Source organism: Elephantulus edwardii, unplaced genomic scaffold (assembly GCF_000299155.1).
Source record: "Elephantulus edwardii isolate Elephantulus edwardi_28Jun2011 unplaced genomic scaffold, EleEdw1.0 scaffold00007, whole genome shotgun sequence".
Lineage (NCBI taxonomy): Eukaryota > Metazoa > Chordata > Mammalia > Macroscelidea > Macroscelididae > Elephantulus > Elephantulus edwardii.
Window position 1 is genome coordinate 7310378 of NW_006399757.1, and position 11437 is coordinate 7321814.

Sequence of the window (11437 nt, forward strand, 5' to 3'; positions counted from 1 at the left end):
CACAAACCACCATAATAGAACATGCAGAGAGCTAGAATTGGAGAATAATAAGGATAAAATTTCTAAAGTTGAAAGAAGTGAAAACCAAATTTCATCCTGAGTTACAATGCTTAGAGATACAATGGGCAAAACCTGAGTGATCCAGGAAACTTCAAAATAAAATGTGGACACTTGCCTCTCAGGGGAGATCACATGATAACATGATCACCATGACCACAAAGATGGTTTCCCAGAATGAAGCTTACCTATTACCCTCCAGATATGCTGACCCCTATGATTTTCCCCAAATGTGGGAAACTCAACGGCATAATTTGTGGTAGCAGGGAACTATGTTTGCCCTCAAAAAAATAGAAGAAGATGGGGTGAATACACAGAATCACTGTGCCAAAAAGAATTGCCTGACAAGAAATATTTTAGGACATACCATATGAGCAAGAGCCAATGGGAAGGAAAAAAAGAAGTTCAAGCAGCCCTGAAGGCACTGGCAAAAAAATATGGCTCCAGGAATTGATGAAATACCAACTGACATGTTTCAAATAACAGATGCAACAACCATGGTCATGCTCATAAGTCTATACTAGGTAATCTGAAGGCTAGCTCCCTGGTTAACTCATTGGAGGAGACCCATACATGTTCCTATGCCAAAGAAAAGTGACCCACAAAAATGTGGAAATTACCAAACAATACAGTCGCTATCATGTGCAAACAGAATCATGCAAGATTTTGCAGATCATGCAAAAATGGCTAGAACCGTACTATATAGAGAAATGCCAAATGTGTGGATTATAACAAATCCTGCCTAACACTGAGGAAAATGACAATCCTGCAACAGTAATTTTTTGTGTGTGTGTGCTAATGGTAAGCCTTTACCTAGACCAAGCGGCTATTTATTGTGTAAAAAGAGCAAGGGAATACTATATAGTTTAAAATTAGGAAAAATGTATGAGAGTGTTGTATGCTTTCTCCATGCTGATATGATCTGTATACTGAGCAATATATTTGAGTAGTTGGTCTCTATGAAGAAAAATGTGGCATCTGGGTATGAGGAAGACTTATTAATAACCGTCATTATGTAGACGACACAGCCTTGCTTGCTGAAAGTGAGGAGTACTTGAAGAACTTGCTGCCAGGTTGAACATTGCAGCCTTTAATATGGATTACATCTTAAAGTCAAGAAAACAAAAATCCTGGGTACGCGACCGATCGGCGTCATCACGATAGGTGGAGAAATTATTGAAACTGTCAACAGCTTCTTCTTACTTGGATCCACAATCAGTACAGTTGGTACCAGTAGTCAGAAGATCAGGATACATATTGCATTAGGAAAGTCCACTATCAGGCACCTCTCCAAATTACTGAGAAACCATGATATTAGTTTGAAGATTAAGGTGCAACTGATTCAGGTCATGGTTTTTGCAGCCACTTACTTTGCATCTGAGAGCTAGACAATGAATAAGATTGACAAAAAAAAGAATTTATTTCTTTGAACTCAGTGCTGGAAAACTGTACTGAATATCCCATGAACTTCCAAAACATGAATATATGCATCTTGAAGAAGGAGCAGCCAGAGAGCTACGTGGAGGCAAAAACAATATGCTTTATTTCACATACTTTGGACATGTTTCTAGAAGAAATTTTTCCTTAAAGAAGAGTATCATGCTCAGGAAGGTGGAGAGATGGCAAAGGAGAGGAAGACCCTTAACCAGATGGATTGACACAATGACTACAACAATAATCTGAAGAATGCAGAGATTGTGAGGATGACACAAGACAGGACAGAGAACAGATCTGCTGTTCATAGGATCACTGTGGGTCGTACTTGGCTCAGAGGCAGCTAGCAACAACTGTAACAGCATTTTTTATTTTGGTGACCCAAGTGAAGGAGTAGGAGACCTGGCAGAAAGTGGTTAACTTTTTCAGGGTTTTTTTGGTTTTTCGCTTGTTTTTGGTGAAATATTATTCTATGTCTTATAACCCTGCTCTGTCCACTTGCTGTACAGAGGTAACTTCTGGTTTCTGTGAAGCTGTACACTGTGACACTGATGTGTCAAATGCAAGAATGGTTACCCATGGTGGACAGCGTTTGGTGGAGTTCCCTGAGTAAAACAAGCTTGGAAGCAGGAGTGGCATCCACTTCCATATAGCTTGCCTCTGGAAACCCTATGAACCTGGAAAAAGGACGAAAGTTATACCAATGCCCAGGTTTTTCCTTCGTAGGGTCGCTATGAGCCGGCTCCAACTTGACAGCACGTAACAGCAATCACCAAAAATGTTGATTGTTCAAATCCACTTAATAATGAATGAAAGAAAGAGGTTTCAATTTGATTCTGCAAAAATTATAGCCTTGGGACCCTTAAAGAAAAGTGCTATATGCTATAGGGTTATTTTGAGTTGGGATCAATCTGATAACAATTACACTTAACAGATATTATAGTGAGTTAAGCACTCATCTAGTAACCATGAAGTTAGCAGTTCAAACCCATCAACAGTTACACATGAGAAAGGTGTGAAAATTGCTTCTGTAAAGATGAATGGGCTCAGAAACCCTAAAACTACTGGGTTCAACTATGGCCTAAACATCACTAGTTGAAATCCATTAGATAGCAATGGACATGATTTTGTTTTCTTATTTTCTTTTTTGCCTTTTGCTTAAACTTCAAAGCTTCCTATTTGTTTTTTCTTGATGTATATAATATCTTGTCAAATACCTCAGTATGTATCAATCATACTTCTTTTAAAATTTTTTTATCTTGACTTATCTCTCTTTCATCCAGAGTCAATTTTTCTGTTTATCTACCTATTTATCTGTCTTGATTGCATCTGAATTTCCTTATGTGATAATGGATTCTTGATTGCTTCTTCCTATTTAAAATAGAAGAGTTGGAGAGCTCTGACAGTCGGCAAGAAGCTGTACTGCAATCCGAGAGGTACACGGTTCGAATCCACTAGATACTCTGCTGGAGAAGGAGGGATAATCTCTTCCTGGACCAGGCAGATAAGATTTGACAGTACACACACACACACACACACACACACACACACAAGAAGAGTCACTTCTGAGGTGAAATTTTCACCGACACCTCAGTACCTCACTCAGTATTGGGCAAAATGAGGCTTATTTTTTGAGGAGACACATTTTAGGATAAAATGGCAAGGTACTCTGTCAGGATGCAGTAACCAACATGCGAATGTGTGTTACAGGGTCAGGGGTAATTTTATGGCATAAAAAAACTTTTGCCATTATGCTACAGCAATGCATTTTTAATTTTGAGCCTTCTTTAACCCAGACTTTTTGACACTCTTGGAAAAAGTTTCTCCTACCTTTTTTGTAGTTGTCTAAATAGAAAACCTTGTCTCTCCACCAAGCTCATTTTTAACTCAAATATAATATCCTCCCTTTCCCCATTATCATAAGCTTATTTAATCATGTTTTATTTTTAAATCTGATTTTCTTTCAGTTGTAACTCAAATGAAACCTGAGGCAAAAACATAAGGCTTGCTTGCCTTACTTCTTGCACTCGATGGCCAAGTCATGTGACTTTACTCTTCCTAGTATTAGTGATTGGTTAGGACATAGTTGTGTCAACTTTGAACATAGAAAGTAATAAGAAGTAATCTTAGGAGAGACCTTAGTTCTCCCAAACCTCTTATAGACCTTAGTGGCAAAAGAACTGCTAGAACAGAAAGAAAACCAGGAGAAAACACTACTGGATTTAGCAAGGTAACGTTTGTCTTCAGGTGCTGCTCATAGGTAATTTATTCAACCCTGCTAACGGGATAAGCAGACTATAAACTCTCCAGTGACGCTATTCTGGTATTTTATTCAGAAGACTCTTCTCCTGTCGGTGAAAATTCATGCCGGTCCATGTTTACAGCCTCTACTTTTCTCTCAATTTAAATCCAGCATTCTAAATGGGATTTCACAACCTATTCCTGGTTCGCAACAACAAAACAGAAGGACAACTTGAACTCTTCCTAATTGAAAATATTGTTTACATCTCCTTTTTCTTAGTTGCATAATCTTTAAAATGCTACACTATAAAATAATGTTGTGACTTCACTTCTACTGACAAAGTGACTCAAGATGGCAATGCGACTTAAACATTGATTCCATATTACTATAGCATCAGAAACAGACTAGCCAACAAATAACAAATGAACAAAACAGAAAAACAAAGCAAAAATCATGAATGAGATCTTGGTTTTGTTTCATACTATCTTAAAAAAATATTTTATTACAGGCTAGTGAAAGTATCCCTGGTCCTGTAATAGTTTTCATAATATATTTTTTAGGACTTATGTATGCCTTTTGGTGATCTCTGAACCCTACTTCATTTCCAGGTGAAAAATAATGAACTAAAGGAGTTACACTAATGCTATTTAAACTCCAACTGAACTGGACATAATAGAATATAATTTTCTTCCAAATCTCAATTATAAATCCCCTGAATATCCCCAATGATCACCTCAGGCTACGATAAGGAAATGCTAAGAACATTTATCTCATAAATTTGAGCTTCAAAGGGTTATCTTAAACTCTTTCACTGTCACAGAAGTATCCAAGCAAAGGTCAGGCTCTCATTAAAGCTTATCTGAAGCCAGAGTTATATGTTATGGTTTATTGCCTCAAGTACCAATTAATACAGAATTAAAGAAATGAAAAACCAGTGATTCATACCTTTGTAGGCAAACCTTCATACTTCAGCATAATGCTAAAATATTAATTGTCATTTTAGTCATGTAGTATTTTATTATGCACTTAACTCTGTAGGTTTTATCAAAAGATATATAACATTCATTTTTAACAAAATGCAGAAGAGATTTGGGGAACATTTACTCAAAAGCTAATAAAATAAAATCTTAGAGGTATTTTCTAACCAGTGACTTAAATGTGGACATCAATTATTAATGAGGTTGAAATGCTTAATAATAGGAGACCAGAAAGAGGCTATAAAGAATTGTTGAAATAGCATCATGATATCAAGGATGATTGTCTTTTACCAGGCATACAAAAAAAACAATAAAAAGCATAATTGCACACTACAGTATTAATGAATTTTGCCTGTGAATTTGAGGATGTTGATGTGGGGAAAGAGAACACAGTTAAAATCAAAGGAGGGTTTACAGCAACATTCTTCTCACATCTCATTACTATAATATTGAATGATCTGGAAGTACCCCAAGGATCTGTGTAGATAAATGTCGTTTGCTATGTTTCAGAGAGCCAGACAATAACTAGAGATGATAGAAGAAGAATTGATGCCTTTGATCTGTGGTATTAGAGGACAGTATTGAATATACCATGGACTCCTAAGAAAATTAACAGGTTCATCCTAGAGAGGGGTAAAGCAGGCTGCTCCTTGGAGACAAGGATTCTGAGGCTTTGTCTGACATGCTTTGGACATGTTGCAAGGATGAACCAGTCCTTGAAGAAGGACATCATGCTTGGGAAGTTGAAGGGGTAGCGAAGAACAGGAAGACCTTCAACGAGATGCATTGACTCAGTGACTGGAGTAATAGGGGTAGATGTGTCAGAGACAGTGAGTTTGTCACAGGATAGAGCAGGGTTTAGGACTGTTGTACATAGGGTCACTATGAGTCACATGTGACTTGACGGCACATAACAACAACATCTCTGAACTCTCCATACCTGAACTCATGACTCTCCATCAGAACTGACTCAGAGCTGGCCCTCCAGTGGATTTTCAGAGTCTACACCACTAGGCCAACTGGCAGCATCAGGATGTATTGTGAAGAGATTGAGATTGTTTACAGCTTCAGTTTGCTCGGCTCCACGGTCCACACTCTTGGCACCATCAGCCAGGAAATCAAAAAACATATTTTGATGGAAAAGTCTGCTGTTAGGGACCTCTCTAAAGTACTCAAGAGCAAAGGTGTGTCTCTGAAGACTAAGGTGCCTCTGATACAGGCCATGGTCTTTGCAATCACTTGTTATGCATCAGAGAGTTGGGCAATGACTAGGGAGGATAGAAGGAGAATTGATGCCTTTGAGCTGTGGTTTTGGAGAAGAGTATTGAATGTACCCTGCACTGCCAAGAAAACAAACAGATTCATCCTGGAGAGGGTTAAACCAGGGTACTCCTTTGAGGCAAGGATTCTGTGGCTTCACCTGACATACTTTGGACATGTTGTAAGGAGGTACAGGTCCTTGGAGAGGGACATCATTCTTGGGAGGGTGGAGGGAGAATGCAGGAGGGGAAGACCCTCCATGAGGTGGATGGATTCAGTGACTGGGGTAATCGAGATGGGTGTGTCAGAGGCAGTGCGATTGGCACAGGATAGAGCAGGGTTTAGGGCTGTTGTACATAGTGGCGCTATGAGTCGCAAGAGACTCGATGGAACAGAACAACAACATATATCAGGTAAGAAGGGGATGCTCATTTTTCTTTAGGAAAACTATCGGTGGATTACAATCACCAGAGCTTTGTCTCCTTTGGATTAGCAGTAATTTCTTTCCTAAGTACTACATCACTAGGGTTTCAAACTGTCATGTTGTTGCTGTTATGTGTACTCAACTCAGAACAAATTCATAGCTCACCTTCCAGTGGGTTTTCGCAGACTGAAAATCTCATGGAAGGAAGTTTCCTGTCTTTCTTCCTCTGAGCAGCTGGTGGATATGAACCACTTGCCTTTGGGTTGGCAGCCCAGTTCCTTACTACGAAGTCACCTGAAATTCCTTTATAGTCATAGATAAGAAGGAGGCTCTGATGCATTGTCCATAGCAAGTTGTTCTGCTAACCCAAAGGTCATGTGTCTCTGGTGATTAGAATCCACTAGTAGTTTCTGGACGAATGATGAACATTCTTCTCTCCTTGTGATTTATAGCCTCAGAAACTGGATAAAGGATTGTTATAAATTGGAAGTGACTGAACAGTAGTGACTGAGTTTGATCTATCAGCATTTATAATCAATATATGACACAGTGAAGCATTCAGCTACTAATAAAAAGACTGACAAGTTTTAACCAACTTGTAAGCATCCTTCGGAGTTCTTGGTGGTCTGCTCCTTTACAGCCAGGAAAGCCTACGGCACAATTATACCTTGCAACACATAGTGTTTGGAATTAACTGATGGTAATAAGTTGTGTTCTGTTTTGCTTTACTTTACATTCTTTTGCTTTATTTTATATTCTTTTTTAATGGAGATGCTGAACCAGCAGACTCAAGCAAAGTGAACGCATCCCTGCTCCCGCAGCTGCTGAAACTTTGCACCTGCCATAACCTGTATACTACTTTCTTTGTTATCTGCTATGTTTGAACTGAAAGCATACACTCCCATGGCCACTAGAAAATGAAAATTGTTCTTCCAAATGTTTAATAAAATTGTAGCAGCTCAGAGGAAAAAAATGAAAAGACAAATACCCTATGAACAGCAGGGAACCTGAGTCTTAAGAAGAGAGTATCCTTGATAAATTTGAGTCTTTTGAGGATATGCATAGATAAAGATGAATTACTATGTTATTACTGACATTGAAAAGATGGCTGAAGTCTTAAGCCTCTTAGGACTTTGTGTGACTGAGACACTCATGCCCAGTCTGGGGACTATGGCTTTGTAAAGACCTTTCAATTGACACTAGCTTAAAATCGGTGTCATGTGGTCTGTTTTAATAACAGACAGTGAAAAGTCTACACTTTCATCTCTTTTGCTGTAAACAAAAGAAATGTTTGTCCACTATCATTTTCTTGTGTGATCGTGCTGCTCAGCTGTTTCTTACCCATAGTCTGTCCTTACCCATCATCCTTTTCGCAGGCAAGCACAATGTATTTCATATTGGGCTAAAATAAGATAAATAAGGGTGCCAAACAAAGTATCTAAAATATTTTCTTTAGGGATTAGTAAACTCATTTCCTTGGTGTTTGGACCAGATATTTTGTCTGAACATGTAGGGACACCCTGGCTGTTATCAATTAAATGCACTCTCTAAAGTCTCTGAAAATATTAAATCCCTCTCTTTTGCAAAAGGAGATGATTTTTGTCAAGTGACTTTTTCAGATTTGAGAATGAATGAATGAATGAAACAATACCATAACTTAAACAGAAAACCGTGTGCCGGGCATAAGCAATACGCTTACACTTTATCTGACATACTTTGAACATGTTGCAAGGAGGAACCAGTCCTTGGAGAGGGACGTCCTGCTTGGGAGGGTGGAGAAACAGTGCAAGAGAAGATCCTCGGTGAGATCGATTGATTCAGTGACTCGGGTATAGGGGGTAGGTGTGTCAGAGATAATGAGACTGGCACAGGATAGAGAAGGGTTTAGAGCTGTTATACATAAGGTCACTATGAATCACAGTTGATTTGACAGCACATAACAACAACAATAACAACTCTAGCAATTATTTTTGCCAGCATAGTGGAAATATTGGAATTAAGTGAAGATTTAGAAAAGAAAATTAATAATACTGAAGATGATAATAATAGTTGTGTGAGTCATTTCCTGAACAGAATGAAATAATACATCGAAATTATTGCTTCCTATTATTAATTATCATAGGAAAAATAATATATTAATTAGATTATTCACTTTCTCCAAATTTGGAACTATACTAATATCTAGAGTTCTATTTTTATCTCCTTTCTGATTTCCAACTTTAAAATACACATCTTGTCTAACAAAAATGTTCTCTCCTTTTTTCCATTTTGCTTTAAAAAAAGTTTATTTTTGGATCTCTTGAAGCCTTCGATTTCTTGAGTTTCTAAAATGATATCTTATGCTAATCTTTTAATTTATTTATACTTGTAGCAATTGAGTATCTATCTGACTTATTATTATGTAGCATCAAGTCAGAGCAGACTCATAGCTCCAGTGGGTTTTCAGAGGCAGGTTGTCAAAGGACATTGTCCTTTTCCTGTGAAGCATCTTTCAAACCACATACCTTTGGGTTGTCAGTGCAACTCCTTACCCACTAGGCCAAGCAGAGCTCTCAAGACTAATTAATACATTCTTCTCACAGCAAACTGTTTGCAAATTCTAAGTCACACCAATGATCATAAAAGCCACCTCTCTACCTCACTGACAGTTTATTCTGACACATGTTACCGTGTTAAGAAATGGCCTAACATTCTTCACCTCCCTCTTTTTTCCCCAAAGAGGTATGACTAATTGCTGTTCATTATTTTATTATCCAGCAAAGTGGCCTAAAATATTTTCTTTTCAATAGGAAATAAGAAGGCAATTTTTAAGTGTGCTAATGAGGTCCCTGCCATTTCTTTTCCGCCACAGGGAGAAAGCCATGTGGAAGCACATGCCAACTTCTGCTCTCCTTGAAATGCCACAATGAAGAGAAGACAAATCAGAGTTCTCCCAGAAACAGAAACACAGCTGCGAGTATTATGTTTGGCTTAGCACTTTTTCCTGTTGCTTGTTCTACATTCAGTTCCTTTATTCTGAATAATGCTGGCAAATCAGCCTGGGGAGAGTCTGGGCTAGATTTTGGGCATGTGCCCTTAGGGGTTGTGGAGTCACAGCCTTCAGGAGCCATGCTGTGTGGGCCATTAAACAAATGACAAAGAAAGAAGTTCTCTTTAGCATACATATCCCATGATGGATGATATTCTTCTTTATTTATTCCTCCCCATAGTGCTTGCGAGTCTACTCAGAGTCAAAACCTGCTATCATGCAAATTATTAGAAAAATAGTTCCTATTTCCTTTAAGAGTGAAGTCAATTCAGTGAATAATTCTCTCTTGTTCATAAAACAGAAGCATCCCTGCCAACCTCAGCCTTGCCTTTTGTTACTTTAAAGCTGGTGTTGATTTATGTAGTAAAGCCTCAGCCTTTTTCCTCACTTCCAGTTTCTAAATATTTCAGTAGATTCAAGTGATAATGAGATCTAGGAGGAGGTCAGAGATTTGTACTGGCAGCTAAAAAATCAGCAGTTCTAATTTACCAGCAGCAAAGAAGGAAATAGATGGACAATCCTTTACCTTTAACAGTCTCTGAAAACCTGCTAGAGAGTCAGCTATGTGTCAATGGGTTAGAGTTATGATTTTAGCGCGTAAAGAAAGAGATATATTGCTGTCAAATTCAGAGACAGGTTCTTCTTATTATTACTATTTGTACGTCATGGAGGTTAAATTCATCACAAAGAGAATTTAACTTAATGTACATGGGACATCTTATTTCCTCTGAAAACAAAAGCCTCCCTAGCAAGCCGTAGACCCCAGTGTAGAGGTATTCTCACACTGTGTGGAGGTATTCTCGCACTGCTTAGTGGCAGCAGAGTTTTGTCCCCGGCCTCCTCCTTCTCTAATTCCCGGCACATTCAGTGGATTACATACTGTTTATGCATCTTGCAGCCTCCCTGAGCCCTGTTTCTTTACAGTGCTTACTCCTGCTGCTAAAAGGAAAATAGGCTCTGAAAATCCTCTTTGGCTGCCAAAGCGGCTGCCTCTGAATGAACACATCCTGCTTCCAAGAGTCAAGCTGATCCCTGTGATCCTTGAATCCAACAGGAGTTCAAAAGAATTCTGTGCCTCAAAGGATGAAAATTGCTATTCGTTTAGGATTTACAGACACACCGGAGCTTTTCTACGTAACAGCTGATGCTATCCTTCCGACCAACTTCTTGGGCTGCTGCTGAACCAGCTCAAACTGCAGATGAACCGGAAGGCCCCAATCTGCCTCTAACTCTAGATCTCCTCCTCCTGCCCCACACAGTTCAGCTCAGGCACAATAATGAGGCCATTGAATTTCCCCCTGCAGCTGGGAGCTGACTGCAAGTGTTAAAGCTAAGTTGTTGAAATGACTGTGTCAGGGGACTTGCAAATGAATATACTGTCATTCCAACATAACCCAATTTACCCTGTGTTCATAGTAAATGGTTTTAGACTCTTAGTTTAAAGCTCCACTATGATGCACTGCAAAAAAAAAAAAAATCTTCACAATACATTCCCAGAGGAAAATTGACAACTAAGATGACAGCCTAGAAAGGGATAAAAAATTACTATAGTGTAGAATACTATGACATTTGTTTTCATAGAAGGATTTAAAGATGTTGAAAAGTAAAGGATTTTAAAATATCTGTAAAACAAAAGCTTTCTTCAGGTTAAGAAACAATAATAGTAAAATCATTTTTGCAATATATTACAACTCCAAAATTCCTTTATTAGGTAAAAGAAAAACTACTAAGAGCAAATGATAAAAATATGTTTTCAAAAGTTTGTGAATCTGTCCATTTCCAAAAGCAAGCACCAATCAAATACTAGAAGTCAAAATAAATGTTGCATATCTACTTTATTCCACCAACAAGTATATGAAATAGAATATTTAAGAGTAACAATTGTTTAATTGGAAACTTTTAATTAATTAAAAATTCAGGAGTAGATACTTTGAACCTGATATTTAAAAATAGTTTGGATAAAACTGATCTATAAACATATTCTCAGTTACCTTATACATCTTAATTATGTTAAT